This window comes from Coregonus lavaretus (assembly GCF_964263955.1).
Source record: "Coregonus lavaretus genome assembly, contig: HAP1_SCAFFOLD_252, whole genome shotgun sequence".
Taxonomy (NCBI): domain Eukaryota; kingdom Metazoa; phylum Chordata; class Actinopteri; order Salmoniformes; family Salmonidae; genus Coregonus; species Coregonus lavaretus.
The window spans coordinates 622,506-632,084 of NW_028162386.1; positions in this window are offsets into that span (position 1 = coordinate 622,506).

A 9,579-nucleotide genomic window follows, 5' to 3' on the forward strand; every position below is an offset into this window, starting at 1 on the left:
CCATTTATCCTCAGAGTTTGTACTGCTTGGTGACCTAAATTGGGATATGCTTAATACCCCAGCCATCCTACAATCCAAGCTAGATGCCCTCAACCTCACGCAAATTATCAACGAACCTACCAGGTACAACCCTAAATCCGTAAACATGGGTACCCTCATAGATATCATCCTGACTAACATACCCTCTAAATACACCTCAGCTGTCTTCAACCAGGATCTCAGTGATCACTGCCTTATTGCCTGCGTCCGTAACGGGTCCGCGGTCAAACGACCACCCCTCATCACTGTCAAACGCTCCCTAAAACACTTTAGCGAGGAGGCCTTCCTAATTGACCTGGCCCAGGTATCCTGGATGGATATAGATCTCATTCCGTCAGTAGAGGATGCCTGGTTGTTCCTTAAAAGTAATTTCCTCTCAATCTTAAATAAACATGCCCCATTCAAAAAATACAGAACTAAGAACCGATATAGCCCCTGGTTCTCCTCAGACTTGACTGCCCTTGACCAGCACAAAAACATCCTGTGGCGTACAGCATTAGCATCAAATAGCCCCCGCGATATGCAACTTTTCAGGGAAGTTAGGAACCAATATACACAAGCAGTCAGGAAAGCAAAGGCTAACTTTTTCAAACAGAAATTTGCATCCTGTAGCACTAACTCCAAAAAGTTTTGGGACACTGTAAAGTCCATGGAGAATAAGAGCACTTCCTCCCAGCTGCCCACTGCACTGAGGCTAGGAAACACTGTCACCACCAATAAATCTACAATAATCGAGAATTTCAACAAGCATTTTGCTACAGCTGGCCATGCTTTCCATCTGGCTACCACTAACCCGGCCACCAACTCTGCACCCTCTGCTGCAACTTGCCCATGCCCCCCCCCCGCTTCTCCTTCACACAAATTCAGACAGCTGATGTTTTGAAAGCGCTGCAAAATCTGGACCCCTACAAATAAGCTGGGCTAGACAATCTGGACCCTTTCTTTCTAAAACTAGCCGCCGAAATTGTCGCTACCCCTATTACTAGTCTGTTCAACCTCTCTTTCATAACGTCTGAGATCCCCAGAGATTGGAAAGCTGCCGCGGTCATCCCCCTCTTCAAAGGGGGTGACACTCTAGATCCAAACTGCTACAGACCTATATCCATCCTGCCCTGCCTTTCGAAAGTATTCGAAAGCCAAGTTAACAAACAGATCATCGACCATTTCAAATCAAATCAAATCAAATCAAATCAAATTTTATTGGTCACATGCGCCGAATACAACAGGTGCAGACATTACAGTGAAATGCTTACTTACAGCCCTTAACCAACAGTGCATTTATTTTAAACAAAAAAAGTAAGAATAAAACAACAACAAAAAAAGTGTTGAGAAAAAAAGAGCAGAAGTAAAATAAAGTGACAGTAGGGAGGCTATATATACAGTAAAATAAAGTGACAGTAGGGAAGCTATATATACAGGGGGGTACCGTTGCAGAGTCAATGTGCGGGGGCACCGGCTAGTTGAGGTAGTTGAGGTAATATGTACATGTGGGTAGAGTTAAAGTGACTATGCATAAATACTTAACAGAGTAGCAGCAGCGTAAAAAGGATGGGGTGGGGGGGCAGTGCAAATAGTCCGGGTAGCCATGATTAGCTGTTCAGGAGTCTTATGGCTTGGGGGTAGAAGCTATTGAGAAGTCTTTTGGACCTAGACTTGGCACTCCGGTACCGCTTGCCGTGCGGTAGCAGAGAGAACAGTCTATGACTAGGGTGGCTGGAGTCTTTGACAATTTTGAGGGCCTTCCTCTGACACCGCCTGGTATAGAGTTCCTGGATGGCAGGGAGCTTTGCCCCAGTGATGTACTGGGCCGTACGCACTATCCTCTGTAGTGCCTTGCGGTCAGAGGCCAAGCAGTTGCCATACCAGGCGGTGATGCAACCAGTCAGGATGCTCTCGATGGTGCAGCTGTAGAATTTTTTGAGGATCTGAGGACCCATGCCAAATCTTTTTAGTCTCCTGAGGGGGAATAGGCTTTGTCATGCCCTCTTCACGACTGTCTTGGTGTGTTTGGACCATGATAGTTTGTTGGTGATGTGGACACCAAGGAACTTGAAGCTCTCAACCTGTTCCACTACAGCCCCGTCGATGAGAATGGGGGCGTGCTCAGTCCTCTTTTTTTTCCTGTAGTCCACAATCATCTCCTTTGTCTTGGTCACGTTGAGGGAGAGGTTGTTGTCCTGGCACCACACGGCCAGATCTCTGACCTCCTCCCTATAGGCTGTCTCATCGTCGGTGATCAGGCCTACCACTGTTGTTTCGTCTGCAAACTTAATGATGGTGTTGGAGTCGTGCCTGGCCTGGCCATGCAGTCATGGGTGAACAGAGAGTACAGGAGGGGACTGAGCACGCACCCCTGAGGGGCCCCCGTGTTGAGGATCAGTGTGGCAGATGTGTTGTTACCTACCCTTACCACCTGGGGGCGGCCCGTCAGGAAGTCCAGGATCCAGTTGCAGAGGGAGGTGTTTAGTCCCAGGATCCTTAGCTTAGTGATGAGCTTAGAGGGCACTATGGTGTTGAATGCTGAGCTGTAGTCAATGAATAGCATTCTCACGTAGGTGTTCCTCTTGTCCAGGTGGGAAAGGGCAGTGTGGAGTGCGATAGAGATTGCATCATCTGTGGATCTGTTGGATCATCTGTGGATTTCGAATACCACCGTACCTTCTCCGCTATGCAATCCGGTTTCCGAGCTGGTCACGGGTGCACTTCAGCCACGCTCAAGGTCCTAAACGATATTATAACCGCGATTGATAATAGACAGTACTGTGCAGCCGTCTTCATCGACCTGGCCAAGGCTTTCGACTCTGTCAACCACCGCATTCTTATTGGCAGACTAAATAGCCTTGGTTTCTCAAATGACTGCCTCGCCTGGTTCACCAACTACTTCTCAGATAGAGTTCAGTGTGTCAAATCGGAGGGCCTGTTGTCTGGACCTATGGCAGTCTCTATGGGGGTGCCACAGGGTTCAATTCTTGGGCCGACACTTTTCTCTGTGTATATCAATGATGTCGCTCTTGCTGCTGGTGACTCTCAGATCCACCTCTACGCAGACGACACCATTTTGTATACATCTGGCCCTTCATTGGACACTGTGTTAACAAACCTCCAAACGAGCTTCAATGCCATACAACAATCCTTCAGTAGCCTCCAACTGCTCTTAAACACTAGTAAAACTAAATGCATGCTTTTCAATCGAACGCTGCTGGCACCCGCCCACCCGACTAGAATCACCACTCTCGACGGGTCTGACCTAGAGTATGTGGACAACTACAAATACCTAGGTGTCTGGTTAGACTGTAAACTCAACTTCCAGACTCACATAAAGAATCTCCAATCCAAAGTTAAATCTAGAATCGGCTTCCTATTTCGCAATAAAGCCTCCTTCACTCATGCTGCCAAACATGCCCTCGTAAAACTGACTATCCTACCGATCCTTGACTTCGGCGATGTCATTTACAAAATAGCCTCCAACACTCTACTCAGCAAATTGGATGTAGTCTATCACAGTGCCATCCGTTTTGTCTCCAAAGCCCCATACACTACCCACCACTGTGACCTGTACGCTCTTGTTGGCTGGTCCTCACTACATGTTCGTCGTCAAACCCACTGGCTCCAGGCCATCTATAAATCACTGCTAGGCAAATCCCCGCCTTATCTTAGCTCATTGGTCACCATAGCAGCACCCACCCGTAGTCTGCGCTCCAGCAGGTATATCTCACTGGTCATTCCCAAAGCCAACACCTTCTTTGGCCGCCATTCCTTCCAGTTCTCTGCTGCCAATGACTGGAACGAATTGCAAAAATCTCTGAAGCTGGAGACTCTTATCTCCCTCAATAACTTTAAGCATCAGTTGTCAGAGCACCTTACCGATCACTGCACCTGTACACAGCCCATCTGAAATTAGCCCACCCAACTACCTCATCCCTATATTGTTATTTATTTTGCTCTTTTGCACCCCAGTATCTCTATTTGCACATAATCTCTTGCACATCTAGCATTCCAGTGTTAATACTATTGTAATTATTCTGCACTATAGCCTATTTATTGCCTTACCTCCATAACTTGCTACATTTGCACACACTGTATATATATTTTCTGTTGTATTTCTGACTTTATGTTTTTTACCCCATATGTAACTCTGTGTTGTTTTTATTGCACTACTTTGCTTTATCTTGGCCAGGTCGCAGTTGTAAATGAGAACCTGTTCTCAACTGGCTTACCTGGTTAAATAAAGGTGAAATAAAAAAATAAAAAAAATAAAAAATAGTGTGTAAGTTAACCCTGGCGCCGACGAAGATGGCAGCCTCGCGACTAGCTCTTAGGAAACTTTGCATAATTTTGTTTTTTTATGTATTAGTTTTTACATTATTAGCTCAGAAAGTGTTTTGTATCATTACAAACAGCCGGGAAAAACTATTGGATATCAGAGCGGCGGTAAGTCACCAGCAATACGACCAGGAATTCGACTTTCCCGAAGCAGATCCTTTGTTTGCTCTCCCCAGGGCAACTGAACTGATTCCAGCGGCTGACCCAAAACATCGCCGGCGGAGGAGAGGCACTCGGAGTGGCCTGCTGGTTCGACTTAGGAGGGGCGCACACCACCCACCTCTTCCAAGTATTCTACTCGCTAATGTTCAGTCTTTGGTTAACAAGCTCGATGAACTACGGGCAAGGATTTCCTTCCAGAGAGACATCAAGGCCTGTAACATCCTCTGTTTCACGGAAACATAGCTCTCTGGGGATATTCTGTCAGAATCGGTCCAGCCAGATGGGTTCTCAGTTCATCGCGCAGACAGGAATAAATATCTCTCCGGGAAGCAGAAGGGCGGAGGTGTGTATTTCATGATTAATGACTCATGGTGTAATTGTAGTAACATAGAGGAACTTGAGTTCCTTCTGTTCATCCGACCTAGAATAGCTCATAATCAAATGCCGACCGTATTATCTCCCAAGAGAATTCTCTTTGGTTATAGTCACAGCCGTCTATATCCCCCCTCAAGCCGATACCACGACGGCCCTCAAAGAACTTCACTGGACTTTATGCAAACTGGAAACCACATATCCTGAGGCTGCATTTATTGTATCCGGGGATTTTAACAAAGCAAATTTGAGCACTAGGCTGCCGAAGTTCTATCAACATATTGACTGTTGTACTCGCGCTGCTAAAATCCTCGACCATTGCTATTCAAACTTCCGGGATGGTTATAAGGCCCTCCCCCGCCCTCCTTTCGGCAAATCTGACCACGACTCCATTTTGCTTCTCCCTTCCTATAGGCAGAAACTCAAACAGGAAGTACCCATGCTAAGGAATATTCAACGCTGGTCTGACCAATCGGAATCCACGCTTCAAGATTGTTTTAATCACGCGGACTGGGATATGTTCCGGGTAGTGTGGATGTTATCGTGTGTGTGTGTGTGTATAGTGTGTATGTTATCGTGTGTGTGTGTATATAGTGTGGATGTTATTGTGTGTGTGTGTGTGTGTGTGTATATAGTGTGTATGTTATCGTGTGTGTGTGTATAGTGTGGATATTATTGTGTGTGTGTGTGTATAGTGTGGATGTTATAATGTGTGTGTGTATAGTGTGTATGTTATCGTGTGTGTGTGTGTGTGTATAGTGTGGATGTTATCGTGTGTGTGTGTGTATAGTGTGGATATTATTGTGTGTGTGTGTGTGTGTATAGTGTGGATGTTATCATGTGTGTGTGTATAGTGTGGATATTATTGTGTGTGTGTGTGTATAGTGTGGATGTTATAATGTGTGTGTGTATAGTGTGTATGTTATCGTGTGTGTGTGTCACGCCCTGGCTCTGGGGACTCTTAAATGTTGAGCCAGGGTGTGTAGTTTCTATGTTGTGTTTTCTATGTTTAGTTTCTAGATCGTTTAGATCTATGTTGGCCAGGGTGGTTCCCAATCAGAGGCAGCTGTAGCTCGTTGTCTCTGATTGGGGACCATACTTAGGTAGCCTGTTGGCACTAGTGGGTTGTGGGATCTTGTTCTGTATAGGTTTGTTGTGTGTAACCTTAAGACTTCACGTATCGTTTGTTTGTTGTTTTGTCGTGTTTGCACAGTTATAATAAACATGTACGCTTATCACGCTGCGCCTTGGTTCGACCAATCACGCTGCGCCTTGGTTCGACCAATCTATAAACGATCGTGACAGTGTGAGTATAGTGTGGATGTTATTGTGTGTGTGTGTATAGTGTGGATGTTATTGTGTGTGTGTGTGTGTATAGTGTGGATGTTGTGTGTGTATATAGTGTGTATGTTATCATGTGTGTGTGTGTGTATAGTGTGGATGTTATTGTGTGTGTGTGTGTGTATAGTGTGGATGTTATAATGTGTGTGTGTTTATAGTGTGGATGTTATAATGTGTGTGTGTGTGTGTGTATAGTGTGTATGTTATAATGTGTGTGTGAATGCATGTTTCTGTGCCTGTGTTTGTGTCTCTTTACAGTCCCCCCTGTTCCATTAGGTGTATTTTAGTTGGTTTTTCAAATCTGATTGTAATGTTTGCTTCAGTTACTTGATGTGGAATAGAGTTCCATGTAGTCATGGCTCTATGTAGTACTGTGCACCTCCCATAGTCTGTTCTGGACTTGGGGACTGTGAAGAGACCTCTGGTGGCATCTTGTGGGGTATGCATGGGTGTCTGAGCTGTGTGCCAGTAGTTCAAACAGACAGCTTGGTGCACTCAACATGTCAATACTTCTCACAAACACAAGTAGTGATGAAGTCAATCTCTCCTCCACTTTGAGCCAGGAGAGATTGACATGCATATTATTGTTAGCTCTCAGTGTACATTTAAGGGCCAGCCGTGCTGCCCTGTTCTGGGCCAATTGTACTTTTCCTAAGTCCCTCTTTGTGGAACCAGACCACACGACTCTGTTGATATCACATACATTATCAAGCATTTCACACATGTTATCCAGATACTGACTGTTAGCACTTGGTGGTCTATAGCAGCTTCCCACCAGAATGGGCTTTAGGTGAGGCAGGTGAACCTGTAGCCATTTTACCACCAGAATGGGCTTTAGGTGAGGCAGATGAACCTGTAGCCATATTACCACCAGAATGGGCATTAGGTGAGGCAGATGAACCTGTAGCCATATTACCACCAGAATGGGCTTTAGGTGAGGCAGATGAACCTGTAGCCATATTACCACCAGAATGGGCTTTAGGTGTGGCAGATGAACCTGTAGCCATATTACCACCAGAATGGGCTTTAGGTGAGGCAGGTGAACCTGTAGCCATATTACCACCAGAATGGGCTTTAGGTGAGGCAGATGAACCTGTAGCCATATTACCACCAGAATGGGCTTTAGGTGAGGCAGATGAACCTGTAGCCATATTACCACCAGAATGGGCTTTAGGTGAGGCAGATGAACCTGTAGCCATATTACCACCAGAATGGGCTTTAGGTGAGGCAGATGAACCTGTAGCCATATTACCACCAGAATGGGCTTTAGGTGAGGCAGGTGAACCTGTAGCCATATTACCACCAGAATGGGCTTTAGGTGAGGCAGGTGAACCTGTAGCCATATTACCACCAGAATGGGCTTTAGGTGAGGCAGATGAACCTGTAGCCATATTACCACCAGAATGGGCTTTAGGTGAGGCAGATGAACCTGTAGCCATATTACCACCAGAATGGGCTTTAGGTGAGGCAGATGAACCTGTAGCCATATTACCACCAGAATGGGCTTTAGGTGAGGCAGATGAACCTGTAGCCATATTACCACCAGAATGGGCTTTAGGTGAGGCAGGTGAACCTGTAGCCATATTACCACCAGAATGGGCTTTAGGTGAGGCAGATGAACCTGTAGCCATATTACTACCAGAATGGGCTTTAGGTGAGGCAGATGAACCTGTAGCCATATTACTCAACAGCATCTGACATGAGATCCTCTCTAAGCTTTACAGGAATATGACTCTGAATATAAACCGCATCACCTCCACCATCGGCATTCCTGTCTCTTCTGTAGATGTTATAACCATGTAGTGCCACTTCCGCTGTATCATTACAGGTATTACCTAAGGGCTGTATCATCCCAGGTATTACCTAAGGGCTGTATCATCCCAGGTATTACCTAAGGGCTGTATCATCCCAGGTATTACCTAAGGGCTGTATCATCCCAGGTATTACCTAAGGGCCGTATCATCCCAGGTATTACCTAAGGGCCGTATCATCCCAGGTATTACCTAAGGGCCGTATCATCCCAGGTATTACCTAAGGGCCGTATCATCCCAGGTATTACCTAAGGGCCGTATCATCCCAGGTATTACCTAAGGGCCGTATCATCCCAGGTATTACCTAAGGGCTGTATCATCCCAGGTATTACCTAAGGGCTGTATCATCCCAGGTATTACCTAAGGGCCGTATCATCCCAGGTATTACCTAAGGGCCGTACCATCCCAGGTATTACCTAAGGGCCGTATCATCCCAGGTATTACCTAAGGGCCGTATCATCCCAGGTATTACCTAAGGGCCGTATCATCCCAGGTATTACCTAAGGGCCGTATCATCCCAGGTATTACCTAAGGGCCGTATCATCCCAGGTATTACCTAAGGGCCGTATCATCCCAGGTATTACCTAAGGGCCGTATCATCCCAGGTATTACCTAAGGGCCGTATCATCCCAGGTATTACCTAAGGGCCGTATCATCCCAGGTATTACCTAAGGGCTGTATCATCCCAGGTATTACCTAAGGGCTGTATCATCCCAGGTATTACCTAAGGGCTGTATCATCCCAGGTATTACCTAAGGGCTGTATCATCCCAGGTATTACCTAAGGGCTGTATCATCCCAGGTATTACCTAAGGGCTGTATCATCCCAGGTATTACCTAAGGGCTGTATCATCCCAGGTATTACCTAAGGGCTGTATCATCCCAGGTATTACCTAAGGGCTGTATCATCCCAGGTATTACCTAAGGGCTGTATCATCCCAGGTATTACCTAAGGGCTGTATCATCCCAGGTATTACCTAAGGGCTGTATCATCCCAGGTATTACCTAAGGGAGTTTCAGAGACAGTCAGTATCCGTTACTAGCAAGTTATCCATTTCATGAACCTTGTTTCTTAGGCTCCATATGTTCATGTGGGCTGTGTTTAGCTCTTCTCTGGGATTCTTGATTGTTTTTATTGCTTTACTGGGAGGCTTGTCAAAGGTTGACATGACAGTGATATTTATATTTGAGCTGATAGTGCAGGGTGAGCTGCACACAGTGGACTTCCTACTAGGGCAAATCGCCTCAGTGCTAACAGCATAACTCAGGTTCATAGGCACATGATTACTGCATCCAATAGCTGTAGAATTGACAGAGGCATTCAGGGGAGTTAGGTAACTTACATTATGACTACCAACGCCCCTGGGACAATGGAAATTTACAGCAGCACTACGACAACTTAGCGACACAATGGTAGCGATTAACTGAGCAGTCCTTGGGTCCCTAAAGGAGGAGAATGACTGCATTATCAGCTGGGCACCTACAGGAACAAGGTGAAGCAGGAGCAGAACCTACAGGAACAAGGTGAAGCA